Source organism: Rhea pennata, chromosome 31 (genome assembly GCF_028389875.1).
Source record: "Rhea pennata isolate bPtePen1 chromosome 31, bPtePen1.pri, whole genome shotgun sequence".
Taxonomy (NCBI): domain Eukaryota; kingdom Metazoa; phylum Chordata; class Aves; order Rheiformes; family Rheidae; genus Rhea; species Rhea pennata.
The window spans coordinates 1,050,524-1,064,570 of NC_084693.1; positions in this window are offsets into that span (position 1 = coordinate 1,050,524).

Here is a 14,047-nt window from a genome sequence, read left to right on the forward strand (position 1 = left end):
TCTGATAAGAGCATTTGGTGTTCTGGTTCTGCTAACAGTCCCTGCATTTCTTCTTATCCTTCATGAATTCATGAAAGTAAGTGCTTTTGTAGTTTTAGCCAAATATAAGCATTAAAAAAAAAAAAAACCCACAAAACTTCCATTTGCTTGCTGATCTCCCTAATATATTTGCCAAGTAACATCAATCAGAATGCATAGAGCCAAATTTTACTACATCCTTAGCATTCAATAGACTTATCTTGGGAATTCATCCAGTTTCCTCGTGTTTCTTTCCCCAGCAATAACTGTGAAAAACTACAACTCTAGCCACTAATTCTCAGTTTCCATCACTCATTGAAGTCCCTCTTCGTACAGCCCACTGATGCAAACGCACATTGTACTGCTCCATAAATGCAGCTCTCTGATGGAGCCAGTCGGCTAATACCTTCAGGGATTTAACATTGCAAGTTCAAGGTGGCAAATCTGGGAAATCAAGTGCTTGATTTTCTATAGCTATCACACACAGTCCCCAGAGAATTCTGAAAAATGCCATATGAAATGTATTTTTGTATTGGTTTGCATTCTTTAGGCACTTTTGAAAACATAATTACATTGCCTGAACCTCAGACTTCCCGTGGGAATTGCAATAATTCCTATAAACTGAGATTCTAATCAAAATATGACAGAACAGATGGACAGACCTCTTCAGAAGAGAAAATCTGGCTGTACTACAGAATGCAAAAGTAAAGAACCTCATGAATTTTCAGTCTTCACGCAACCATGTCACATCTCTTGCACTTTTTCTTTTCTTTTCTTTTTTCTTTTTCTTTTCTTTTTTTTTTTTTTATAAATTTACACTTTTCACTATCACTTGGGGAAAGAGAATATTAGGCAGCCTGGCTTGCCCTGAGGACTTGCTTGTACATTTGGCACTTTTAGATTTCATCCATTACTTGACATGAAATTAAATAGTTGCAGTGATGGAAAATGATTTATCTGAGGGTTGTCTATGTTGAGGGGATTCTGTTTACAAATGGATGCTATCTGTTCGTACATCAGCACAAACTACTGAGTCAGCAGCTTTAGAAACCTCCACACCCCATGCAGAAGCAATTCCGAACCATTTTGCATGCTTCATTCAACCATCCATTTTCACAACACCTCTATTACCTAGGCAATTATCATAAAAAAGGGATAATTGATGCTCACAGCTATCTAAACACCCTAGGAAGCCTAATAAGCTAGTAGAAAAGACAGGACAAAAAATACTTTTGAGGAGAAAGATAATCTGAACAGAATTTTAAGAATTTTAATACAAAAGAGAAGTGGGATACAGACCTGCAGAATGGAACAGTACAGAACAGAGGGCATGCAATTCCTCACCAGGGGAGATTACAGCATACATCGCTTATCAAAATATCCGTTTCCACTGGCTCTTGTTCTTCTCTTCTGTTGCAGTTTTAGTAGGAATGTCCCAATTTCAGCCCATTCAAATTACTTGTTTTGCACTGGCGCAGTGAAAAGAGAGCTCTGTAATTGTGCAGTCGTCAATAAAAGCTGTTATTAATTAAAGATAAAGTATAACATGGAAGAGAGACGTGTGGGGTTGGATTTCAGAGGTACTGAACAAGGGTGGTTCCCGCTGACGCAATGAGCTTTTGCCAGCTCTGGAGCCAGCCCCAGCAAGAATCTTGATTTGCATTTTCGTCTCCCAAGTTATTCTGCAGTCTGGAGGTATTTGGGCTGCCTTAATATGAGCCATAGTTTCCAGAGTGGGATCCACAGCTACTTCTGTAGGACCCTTGCTTTAACAGCCTCCTATCCCAGAGGCCCCCCAGACCAGTCAAAAAAAAAAAAAAAAAAAAAAAAAAACAAAAAACAAAACAAAACAAAAAAAACCACATTGCACTCAAGTGTGAAATCTGTTCCTTTCCACTCAGAGATTTTCTGAGGTTATAAGCATATTTTGCTTATTTTATCTTCCATTCTGCTTTACAAACTAGCCTCAATGAAATGCAACTCAGTGGATGTCAAAAGAGAAGCACCAGTGCTCCATGTGTGTAAATGGGAATGGAATCCAGTACCTTTGTGCATGGCTGAGCTAAAGAACCAATCTCACGACTCTTCCTGTGTAGGAAATTACATCTACTTTTTTTTAAGTGACTGAATCTGAAAGGGGTATTTTTGAGTACTCATTGGAATTTGAAGATATTTGGGTAAGAGGATGAGTGCTTTATGCAATTACCTCAGCACACTACTAAGAGGTAGGAGCTAGTGATTTTTAAGCTGAACTAGCATCATTTATATAAACTATCATACATGTGATTTCAGTGAAGGTGTTACCGTACAATTTCTAGAGAAGTTACACCCCCACACAGTTCTTACTCAACAGGCTGAGGAATGAAACGTTATGCAACAAGAGTGAAAATTACTGGGGCATTGCTGTCTCGATCATACCTGCAGCGTACTGGAGCAAAAAGTTGGACATCCCTGAGCCGAGACTGAAACTAGAGTCACAACAACTTAGCGGACTCCTTTGATGTCTTGGGGACTCAGCTGTGCACATACTTTCATCTTTGTGCATACCTGCAATCTGCAGCTGAGGATACCACTCTTGAAGCAGGAGAAAGGATTCATACCAAACAAAAACAATCCTGCTTTTATTACAATAAAGATATTTACTGTCACCTAGGATTACGGATTATAGTCTGGCCAGCATAACATCATTACGTTCCTTGATAGACTGCTCTTAAAGTAATGCTATTAACACTGGGAGATATAATTCCAGCAATATATTGTTAATATTATGGCACAGCACATCATGTGCATAAACCCATAATAAGAGTAGGACTATTTGAAAATTCCTCATAAGATATTCTCCCATTTGAAATTCCTACTTCATCAAAAAGCTTGCAGGCACATTATTTTAAACATTTGTTTAAAAAAATTACTGACAAAAAAAGTTAAAATCAGTTGCAAAGTTAAGGTGGAAGAATTCATTTCCCAGATGGTTCAAGCAACAAGCATGTGTGAGGCATGTTGCGATCCTTAATTTTGAGTGAGCACTAGGGCATCTGTGTAACAGTTGCCTGAGGGATCCCACAGAGATGCTTAACAAGCTCAGATAATTTACAGCATAAACGCTTCAATTAAATCAGCAAACCACAAGGATTAAGCCAATCAAAGGAAGGAAATGCATGTTTTGTTTGGCACACAGCTGTTTGACATCTACGCACAGGCCCTCTCTTGTCATGAACAGCATCATGATCAAAAAGTCTCCCAAAGAAAGATATTGTTTCAGCTGCCAGGCTGAATTTCTCAGCTTACTTCAGGGCATGCCCCTAGGAGCAAGACCTTTAAGTCTGATTCTTAAGTGCATATGAATAAATTCCTCCTTCCCTTTGGCCCTGGTAGCCTGGGATACTCAGGTCTAGGCTAACCCATTTCTCCTTACAGTCTGTAGCTTTATTTACCATCAGGACTCGATAGATCAGAGCACTGCCTCGTCTCCTGCTGGAGTCCTGGACACATGCAGTCATTCCGGCACCTGCTGAGCTACTCTAGGCTTAAAACAATTTCCCCGAGGATATTCAAGACTTGTCTGGAAATGACCCCAAGTAACTGATACAGCTTCAAAGTTGGCTCTGCTCTGAGTGGGGACTGTGCCAGATGATGTCCAGAGGTCCTTCCAACCAAAATTATTCTCTCATTCTAGTTCATTACATTTATTAGTATGTATATTTTGAAATACATTAGAAAGAGGTAACAAATCACCCTAATGAAGAATTTCTAAAGACTGATCTTGGTCATGTGTAGGACTTAATTCTCTGATGATGATAGTCCTTGATTAACACAGAGTTGATGGGCATCTAAACTTTGCAGAAGGTTATCTTTGTTCAGACTCATTTGTAACCAAAGAACCGCATAGAAATTAAAACCAAAAGACAGTGCTATGATGCAAAAGGATTTTAATACAAACAAGAAGTGGAATACACTCTTATAATATGAGGCAATGCAGAGACAAAAATGTAATTTCAATTTCGACAAGAACTACAACAAATTAGTCATTCAGAAGAGCACACTGCTCACAAGACATTCTTCTTTCAGCTGTGCACTTTCACAGTCAAGTCCCATTACTTGTTTTTTTACTCTGTTCAGATTCAGAAAGAACAAAACATAACATCAGCAGATGGTAAAGTAGTACAACACTGGGATCATAAGCCTTAGATAAAATATAGCACAAAGAAAAAAACAAAATGTAGGCTGATTCATAGAGATCCCAAGCAGCCACTGCTCCTAGTGACTTCAACAGGAATAGGGGTTGTTTGGCATGTCTGATATCCAGGCCCGTATGTCAGCCATTAGTTTGCATCTTATTTGGTTCTTGTCTCACGGATCTTTCTTAAAGACCTAAAATGACCCGTAGTTTCCACAGTGATACCTACAGAACCCTCTATTGAAAAGGGGGAAATAATTTCTACCAAATCCTGAAATAAATGAGTTACGGTAAATACTGCTGATGCGAGAGCCTCCACCACCACATGAGTCCTCCCCACCATATGAGCCCTCCATACCACCGTAAAAGCCCCCAGAGCCGAAGAAACCACCGGATCCATAGGAACCACTAGATCCACAGGAACCAGCTCTGCCTCCAAATCCCATGCCCCCATCTCCAAATCCCATGCCCCCACCTCCAAAGCCTATTGAACCCTCAAGCTCAGGCATGGCGGTTCCCACGAAGCTTTCCTGAGGGCACAAGCTGATAAAGGGTCCAGGGAAAGTCACAACAACGGGCGGCGCATACACAACGGCTCTTGTATGGCACATGTATGGCTCTTGAATCTGCACATGAGCTAACAGAAGGTTTGTTCCGAGTGTTGACAAATGGTTGCGAGCACGTCACTTCACACAGTGGAGTGCAACAGGAGCTAAGCATCCCTCTGTAGGAGGACATCTTTCCAGAAGGCAAGTCAACCTGAAACTTACAGCATGCAAGAGCCTGATAGAGTGGGCAGCCAGGGGAGTGAATAGACAAACAGTGTTACAGTAACTTGGGTTGTGCAGATATGTTGAATGGTGTTAATGAACTCTCCTGTGAGCCCCAGGGTCAGGCACAACAATCCATTTAGAAATTTAGCTGAAGAGGGTTTCCTGGGCAGGTTTTCACAATGCATCATCAGTTCCTGCTGTCAAGAAATCATTTCCTTCCAAAAATTACTAATAACTAACTGTGAAGATCTTAAATTTCTCTTTTATAAGAGGAGAGGACAATACGCATTACCAAGGGGCTAGCATCTGCTGAGGAACCATTACTTGAAGTGCACGTCCATAACCTCAGCCAGAATAAATTCACAAGCTATGACAAATACAGATTCTGTGATTCACATAACCACATTTACATCATAAACTTCTTAGCTATCTAACTATTAAAAATAGAACTAAAAAATACAGGTGATTTTATTCATGTTTGCTGACCATAAAATCAGTGCAATGACTGGAGGAATGTGTGCAGCCATTGGAGATATTACAGTAGACTGCATAGAGTAGTCCCACATAATTTGTGGGAATAAGAAGTAACTAATAATTACAGTGATTAACAGCTGAGGCAATTAAAACAGTTACCAAATCAAATATTATGTAAGAGTAAATCAGGACTTCTTTGTTCTTGAACTTGTCCAACAGTACATACGACAAGTTCAAAACACCACTGCCCACAACCCCAGCTACAGAAAGTCACATGACTTGATCATCTATATGATTTCTATGACCAATACTTTTCATTGGCAGTTGGAAATAACGGTGATCCATATTTTCCCAAAGGTAGAAAGTCACGAGAGCAGATTAGAGTTCTCAAGCCCAAACCGGGGTCAGCCTTCATGTTCTGTAAAATCTTCAAAAAATAACAGATGAAATACAAAGTGGTAGTTGGCAATATACTGTTGTACCTCTTCATATTGCCTGAAAATCTCATCTTATATGTTAGTAGGTTATATCAGCTGAGTACCTGATCCCAAAGTATTTGCAACAAAATTTGTTGTAAAGACAGAGAAACAGATATCTTCCTTTGATAGATGAAGGCTAAACATATACATAATCATATTTATTACATACATAAATAAAACTAACTAAAATACAAAGAAAAAACATTGCTTCATATAACAGACCACCTCAGGGGTCTCCTATTTTCCTCTAAAAATTTGTTGTTTCATATACAAAATAGCAAACTACAGCAACCATCAGTCTACTAGTCTGGCTGAGAAATCCCAAACTCAGCTTCGCAGCTTTAGACTTAAACTCACCTCATGCTGGGTAATTCCAAAGCATAACCTGAAAGATTACTTATCTTATTTTTGAGTTTTTCTTGGTGGTGGTAGTGATGGCAGTGTTGTCCAGCCTTATTGATTTTCTCATTTCAGAAATCCCAGTGCTGCGCTCTGATTCTTACACCCCTGCTTTGCATATGAAGATTAAATCTTAAAGAGGAAGCCAGTATAATTGCTAGTGCTCTCACCTGTGTCATGCTATAATTTTCTAAATTGGTCTGAAAGGTCATTTGTCTGAAAGAAAATAACCCATAGCATTATAAGAGCTTATAAGAAAACATTATCTTTAGTCTTCATTTTTCTGCAGATTTTACCGTAATAGTTCCAGGCAGATGTGGAATATAGAGCTTATAAGAGAACAGCAAATACCCCAATGCGTCAACACTAATAAGATGTGAGAATCATATGCGTGAAAGTTCACTGGAAGTTTTGAAACTCTCTGGACTTGGAGACCCACATTCAGACATGAGTGCATGCTCCAGCTACCATTTGCACTAAGATGTCTTTCTTTTTTATTTTATTTATTCATTTATTTATTTATTTACCATTTCCATATTCCTCACTTATCCCTCTTTCAGCAAAACTCATCCCACTCTAAAGGGCAACTCCTGGCCAATGACCCATCTCCCATTTACAGTCTGGACATCAGTTTCCATCTCCAAGTATTTAACGGCAAAAGGCAGCTCATGTTCATTAAGTGCAGCTCTCATTACATGGATTTCATGTCTTATGGAAAGAACTGGTTATGTTTTCTAACAAAAGGTGGTGATCAAATAATTATATATACAAATAACTCTCAAACTGAAAAATAATTCCCCACCACTAAATGTGATTTGCTTAACGTGCAGGAATAATTATGCTACCATAATCATTCAGTGTATCTTTCATCTTAAAAACAAAACAGAACTAATGTTCTTCACTGTGCAAGAGCTGCTCTGCTCGATAAAACCCGTGGGATGCTAAATTGCAGCCCAAAGTGTAGCTGCTGCTTGCGTGTCTGCGTATAATTGAGTATCATATTGAAGCTGGTCTATGTGTGGCTCTGGAGCTACAGTATGCACTCAAGGAAATGGGAATCCCACATTCAGAAAAATATAGCCTGGAATAGTGCTTCTTTCTCATGGTGAAGAGCAGGGAAAGAGCCTGGGATTAGCTGGGCCTTCTTAAATGCAAGTATTTAGAGCTGTTTGCTGGTTGGTGAGGCGAGATTTGATGAATCCAGTTTTGGATCACTCAGACTGGGGCACTCCAGGTGTTCCACCTGAGCAAATAATACATTTTCAATATTTTCTCAGTGCTCATGGCATCTGTTGATACAGTCAGAGTGAACATACGTTTCTGCACCACCTCATGGCTCTCAGAGATGTGGCACCAATATCCAATTTAATAACCCATTTATTAATTATAGCTATTAAACTGTGGTGTATGTACTGGGCACCACACACAAAGGCTAATGACTTTTCCCTAAAAAGGCTCAGTGAGGATCTTGGAGGACAATCTTGCACAGGTAGGTTCGTTTTCAAGAGGAATAGTTTTCTATTTTCAAGTACATACATTTAAAAAGTAGTAATTTATAAGTCATCTTCAGCTGGTGAAAATTGGTTCCTGAAGCCTGTTGTGTAGGTGAATTATCATTCTACTGCTGGGACTGCTGGACTGAATGGGGTGGAGGCAATGAGTCAAGACTGGGTCTTTGGGACTGCAAATTCACAAGAACTCCACCCTGCAAATGACCTCATTATACCATTTTTCACAACACATTTTGCATGAGCAAGGCAAACAACATAAGCTTATATCTCTGCCCTGCCTCCCAGTTTATCTGGGGCGTGGCATTGAGACCCAGCTCGCAGACTGAATCTTCTGAGATATATTAATTACCTCTTTATGTTGCATCGATAAAGTAGGGCATATGCTAATGCCTGCAAGACAAACAAGCTAATTTACAGGCGTTTCCATCCTACGAAAGGCAAAATTCAAGTTGATTCAAAGTTGCGGCCTTTTAGGATTTTCTTAGTATGTCGAAAACCAGCAGAATGATGAAGAGGCAAATTTATGAGCCCATTTTTGCCTAGAAAGAAGCAACTAGCCAAATTTGCATTGACCAGCAACAGACTGATGCAAAGTTTCCTGCTGCCCCTTTTCTCTTTGAAGTTTTTGGAAAAACAACTGCACCTGGCTGTGGCTGCGAAGGCCACTTGCATGTTGATGTGGACACTGTCATCTTCACCACATCTGCCTCGACAAGTGAGGGCAAATCATTAAACAGCAGCTGTCATGACTTACTAATCAGACTATACAGAATTAATGTGTTCAGCCAGTAGGTATCTTGCAACCAAGGGCAGAGGAGAAAGAAAACCAGAAAACCACCATGATGATGCAGAATCTGTTTAATAGAAGGAAACAGACAGGAAGAGGTTGATAGAAGCAATAGCATGGAGTGGGTATGGTATGCGTTTCCAGATGCTTTCACTGCATTAAAACCTTTCCTTTACTCCAATGTGCATTTCATCATTTTTTTTCCTTTCAGTTTATTTCACCAAATATATATTTTTTGCCTTTCTGTAAAGTAAAATATAAACAGAGGTGCAATTTTGTTTCTGCTACACTTCTTCCCTGCAATACAAGAGAAAGTCATGAGCCTATGGCTTGTGTATCTGTATTTATATTTATAAAAGGAAAAAGTGGATTTCCTGGGGCTTGGAAAAGGCCAGTCTCACCATCTTTAGCAGTGGAAAGGGTTTGTTATGTCTTATTTGACTACCCTTGTGTTCATCTTGAAGCAACTGCCTCTTCATTTTTCTGGCAAAGTAACGCGAAAAGAACAAATTGGCAATGAGAACCAGATCCTGGATGTTTCAGACTTTCTGCCAGTAACTACTAGAACTGAAGGCATTTTATGAGCCTTAGCACCTGCCTGAGAATGTACTGGAGGAAAAAGTTGTGAAGCTAAGATAAAACATAATTTAGGAAAGACATAGGCAAGGCTACTTTAGAGAGGCAGTAGGGATCGGTGAGGCTCTGGGGCTGGCCGGATGGCACTGGCAGAGCTAGGCATCGGAGGTCTCGGTTTCTTCAGTACCTGCATTTTCAGTATCTATATTTTCCGTTTCTGGTTTCTCCTTCTCCGGAGGATGCTCTTCCTTCTGGCTCTCAGAGGACTGATAGCGCCTGTAACTTGGCCTGTTGCAAGGATGTATCCAGTGGGACAAATGCATGTAGGAGGAAATTGGGGGGCCCTGAGACTCGTACCGTGGGGACACTCTCTCTGCAGGTGGCTCCGAGCATGCAACTTCTGCCTGCCAGGATGTCTGCGGGGTGGGTGCACATCTCTCCAGGACTGCAGAGCTTCCCACCACCGTTTCCTGTGGGCATGTGCTGAGGATTGGCCCTGGGAAGGTCACAACGACGGGAGGGGGGTATATAATGACTCGTGAGCCTCTGCAGGACACAATGCATGGGTCATTGCAGCTAGTGGCCAGAGGCTGTGGGCACCAAGTGTCACACGGATGGCATCGTTGGCCCGTGCACCACTCCCCTGCGAAGGACATCTTGAAGAAACTGTGGCCAACCTGAAGCACACACAACAGAGACCACAGCGGTGAATTTCATGCGTTGATCCTGGCTTCTCCCTTCCTATTTCTATCCCCCTTGCTCCATTTACTCATGGCTCAGTTATCCTGAGTCTTTTTCACCCTGCATCCACCCACTCACCCCAAAAACACCCTTGGGCTTCTTGATTGGATCTTTCTCCAGCCCATCATCTTACTGACAGCTCTTGCCACAGATTTTTTCCACCTCTGCACTCATCCAATGCCTCTTCTCCCTCTTCCAATTGCAGGTCCTGGCTCACCCTGGCACTGAGGACAGCACAGCTGCAGTCTGCGGGTTTGATACAACCACCTCTGGCACCATGCAGCCACCGGTCATCTAAGAAAAGGCAGTTAATAGCCCTGTACTAGGGAATGGATAAAAATCTTGCCCATGATCATCTGGTGTGTCTGTGACACCTCCAACCTCACCTAGCTCTCAGTAGGGTAATCCCTTGTAATTGGGTTTCTTTGCCTCTCCCAAGATTGCGCTGGGCACTGTATCAGCCCAAAGCTACGGGCAGGCTCTGTCCTGACATGCTCATGTAGACTAACTAGACAGTGTTGGCAAGGGCTAGGAGAAAAGATCATTATTGCAGCTTTGCAAGCTGGGAGCTGCTGCACATAAGGTGAAAGGACCCGATGTCAGTGAGGAGATGCATGCTAGGTGCTAGCCTCCTACAGCAATCCAGTCTCCAAGTACCTCCTGGAGGTTTGCAGAGACAATTTGTGGCAGAGCCAAGAACTGCAGAGAGATTTTCAGTGTCTATCTAACTGCCAAGACCCTGAATCCATCCTGTAGGCCATTAATAATGAACATATTATAAAACATATTGTAGGATTTATTTGTCAGTTAAAAGCTGCATGATGTAGATGATTACCCATAAAGGAGTTACTTTATTTCTGGGACTAGAGATAAATATGCAATCAAAGTGCAATCAGGCTCCTCCTAAGGTAAGTGTCTAAGTCGCATGAAATGCCTGTTAGGATGGAGAGGTTAAGGGGATCCCTCTCACCTATCATGCCCAGTATTTCATTTTTGTCACTGTTCGACATCAGCTACCTTTATCAGAAACCCGCTTTTTTCATTTGGTATGAAAGCAATTATCCATACAGAGCTTTTTCCTAACAGTGCTATGATAAAGGCAATTAATCTAAAGAGGCTCCAGCCATGAACACAGCTGTAGGAATAACTGACTGAGAAACTGGGGAGACACCACTCCAATGAAATGAATTATTTGTTTGCTTTAGCCCTGTTTTGGCTGAAAACATGATCATTCTGGGAAGATAAGACGGACATGAGATTTCAGTCACTTCTTAACCCCTCGAAAACTAAATCTTGCTAATTTTATGAATAAACAGCATGTGGGAAACAAAAATTTAGAGCACCTGGCTTAAGCATCTCAGATCCTTTCCACTTTTCTTTACAAAAAAAAATATTATCTAAATTCTACCTGAATTAAGCTTAAAATGTCTTTCATTTTGGCTTTCATTAATGTTAAATCCCAGCTCATGTTAAAGCAACATCTTGCTCAATATAATTAGATTGAGGTGAATGGGACTTACCAGCTGTCCAGGCAGAAGTCAAGAGAAATGGCCAGAGGAGACCTGAATCCTCTGAGTTTTATATACTTTCTTCAACATCCAGGAAGATGAGACAACCTTTGTGCATGAGATCTTAATTACTTTCCAAACAATTTTTCCTGCATGTGTAACACTTGTAATTACTATAATTATTTTAACGCTGTTTACAGGCATTATTTGATTCTCTATACCACATACTGTTACCTTTTGTGGAGTGCCATCACATTGCATCTATACAGTCTAAATTCATCGATGGTGTGATTCTACCAATTTGTATTAAGGAGTGAATGTACCTCACTCGGTTTGTTCAGCCCTGGCTTAAACATTGACAATGTGAACGGTGGCTCACAGGTGACAACAGATGTGTTGCAGATATGCCAGACATCAGCTGCAAGGTACTGGATTTTAGGTCAGTCCTCCAAACCCTCAGCACCTGCCCAGCACCACGCCGTAGATATTGACCTGCTGGCAAGTGACCGGTACCTATCTGCAAGCTGGATCAGAAAGTGAAGAAAGAAAACCACTGAGGATAGAGAGAAGGATGTCATCATGTGGTTATCGGTGGCCTGCCCCCAAACCCTCCGACTTCTCCAGAGAAGCTCCAAAACAAGGTCTGCAGGTAGGACCAGCCCATGTAGTGCTCAGTTAAGACATCTGGAACCAGGCTTCTTAGAACAGCCTCAGGCTGCATGCCAAAAATCAATAAAAGTCACTTCTGAAAATTTTTGCTTCACAATTTGGCTGCACTAGCCACCAAATTTGTCTTCCTCATCCTTCCTTTGCCAGGGCTGAATCCATCAGAAAGCAGAAAATGATGCAAAGTCAGATAGACTCAACCTGGAAGCTCAGTATATTGACAGGCATCATTAAATCCACAACAAATTAAAAGACAACTGAAAGTCAGAGTTTTGTGCTGGAGACTAAATGTATTCAAAAATTTCCTAAAGAGATAACATCTTTCTATAACATTGCAGACAAGAAAAACCTATACATTAACAGATCAAAATATCTAATAGGCCCTAAGAAACTTTCTGATATGTAGACCACATTCCTGCCCAGTATCTGCACAGTATCTCTGAATTGCCTTGCTCTCAGCCCATTTTGAAATTCTAGTTTTAAGAAATGACTGTGAATGCAAACAGAAATGAAAATGCAAAACACCTTGAATTATCAGGGCTCTAAACTACATCCTGTTTGTGAGAACAACTTGAGACACCTTAATCAAAAAGTGCATATTTTTAAAGGTGCTATTACTCAACTCTGAGGTGTTTGTCTCAGCTAACATGCTATTAATATTATAATGATAAAATACTTTGCATGCATGAAACAATAATGAATATTTTTGAAATGTTTTGACATTCCATGTTGTGAGGAAATCTCAGCTCCCCAGTCCTAGCTGTCAGGATTATTTTCCCATTCTTTCACCAGAGACAAGCTAAAAATTCACACAGAGTTATCTGAAAAGCCAGACCCGGAGCTGATGCCTCATGGCAGATGTTAACCCTACTAACCCATGTTACTGGAGAGTGCTGCTGCTGATAAAACTCATAGTTCATATTCTTTGCTCATTGCAGTTTGCATGTGGTACCTGTTAGCAGTCTTTGTGACATTCTGAATCAACTTCTGATCATACCCTTTTTGCTTAAAAAGGAGAAAAATGCCCCCAAAAATGCAAATTCCTGTTTCTATGAGACTTTAGTTGCATAGTATTCAAATACCCCAAAAGAGACACACACTTAGACCTCTCAATCTTAACAGTAGGATAAAAATAAAGAAGGATTTATGGGGAAAGGCTATGATTTTGCTTCTGCTAATACAATTATTCAATCTGCAGGTAGCAACTCAAAGTTACGATAATCCAAATTTTTAGGTTGTCATTTAATTTCTAAAAATTATGGTGCCTTCAACACAAAAGCACCTTTGAAAAAGGGAGTAGAAACACAGCCCTGAATATTTTACAGTCCTCAAGAATGTGGGCATTATCGAGCTTTGTCAAACCTTTGTGGCTCCTTCTACACCAGAACCATCATCCTGAGCACCACTGAGCAGCAGCTGCATGGGAACATAGAGAAAGCCCCTTTCTAGCCCATCCTCTAGGTGTGCACCTCCAAAAAGAGCCTGTCTCCACTCAAAACACCCATTGGGTGAGTGAAGACAGTAATAAGTTGTTCTCTGAGTGTCTTCTTCACCCAGGTGAATGTGCACAGCTCTCCCAGCCTCCTCTTGTATCCCCAGTGCTAACCATGTTGGTAGCCTCCATGGGACTTGCTCCCAGATGTCCATAGCTTTGGTGCTGAGGGCCCAAACCTGGGCATGGAGGTGTCGATGTGCCAGCCAGAGGGCAATGAGCACTTTCCCTGACCTGCTGGCCACCCTCGCCCTCACACAGCCCAGCTTGCGGTTGGCCTTCGTCACCACAAGGCAGCACAGCTGAGTCACGTCATCTTTTGGTCCACCAGGTTCATTCTCGCAGAGCATATGACCCCTCCACGAGCAGATTATAAAGAACCTGTCTGATGAGGGAGAGGGGGTTTTGCTGCCAGGGCATCTGGCAGGAGGAGAGGGGGAACAAGA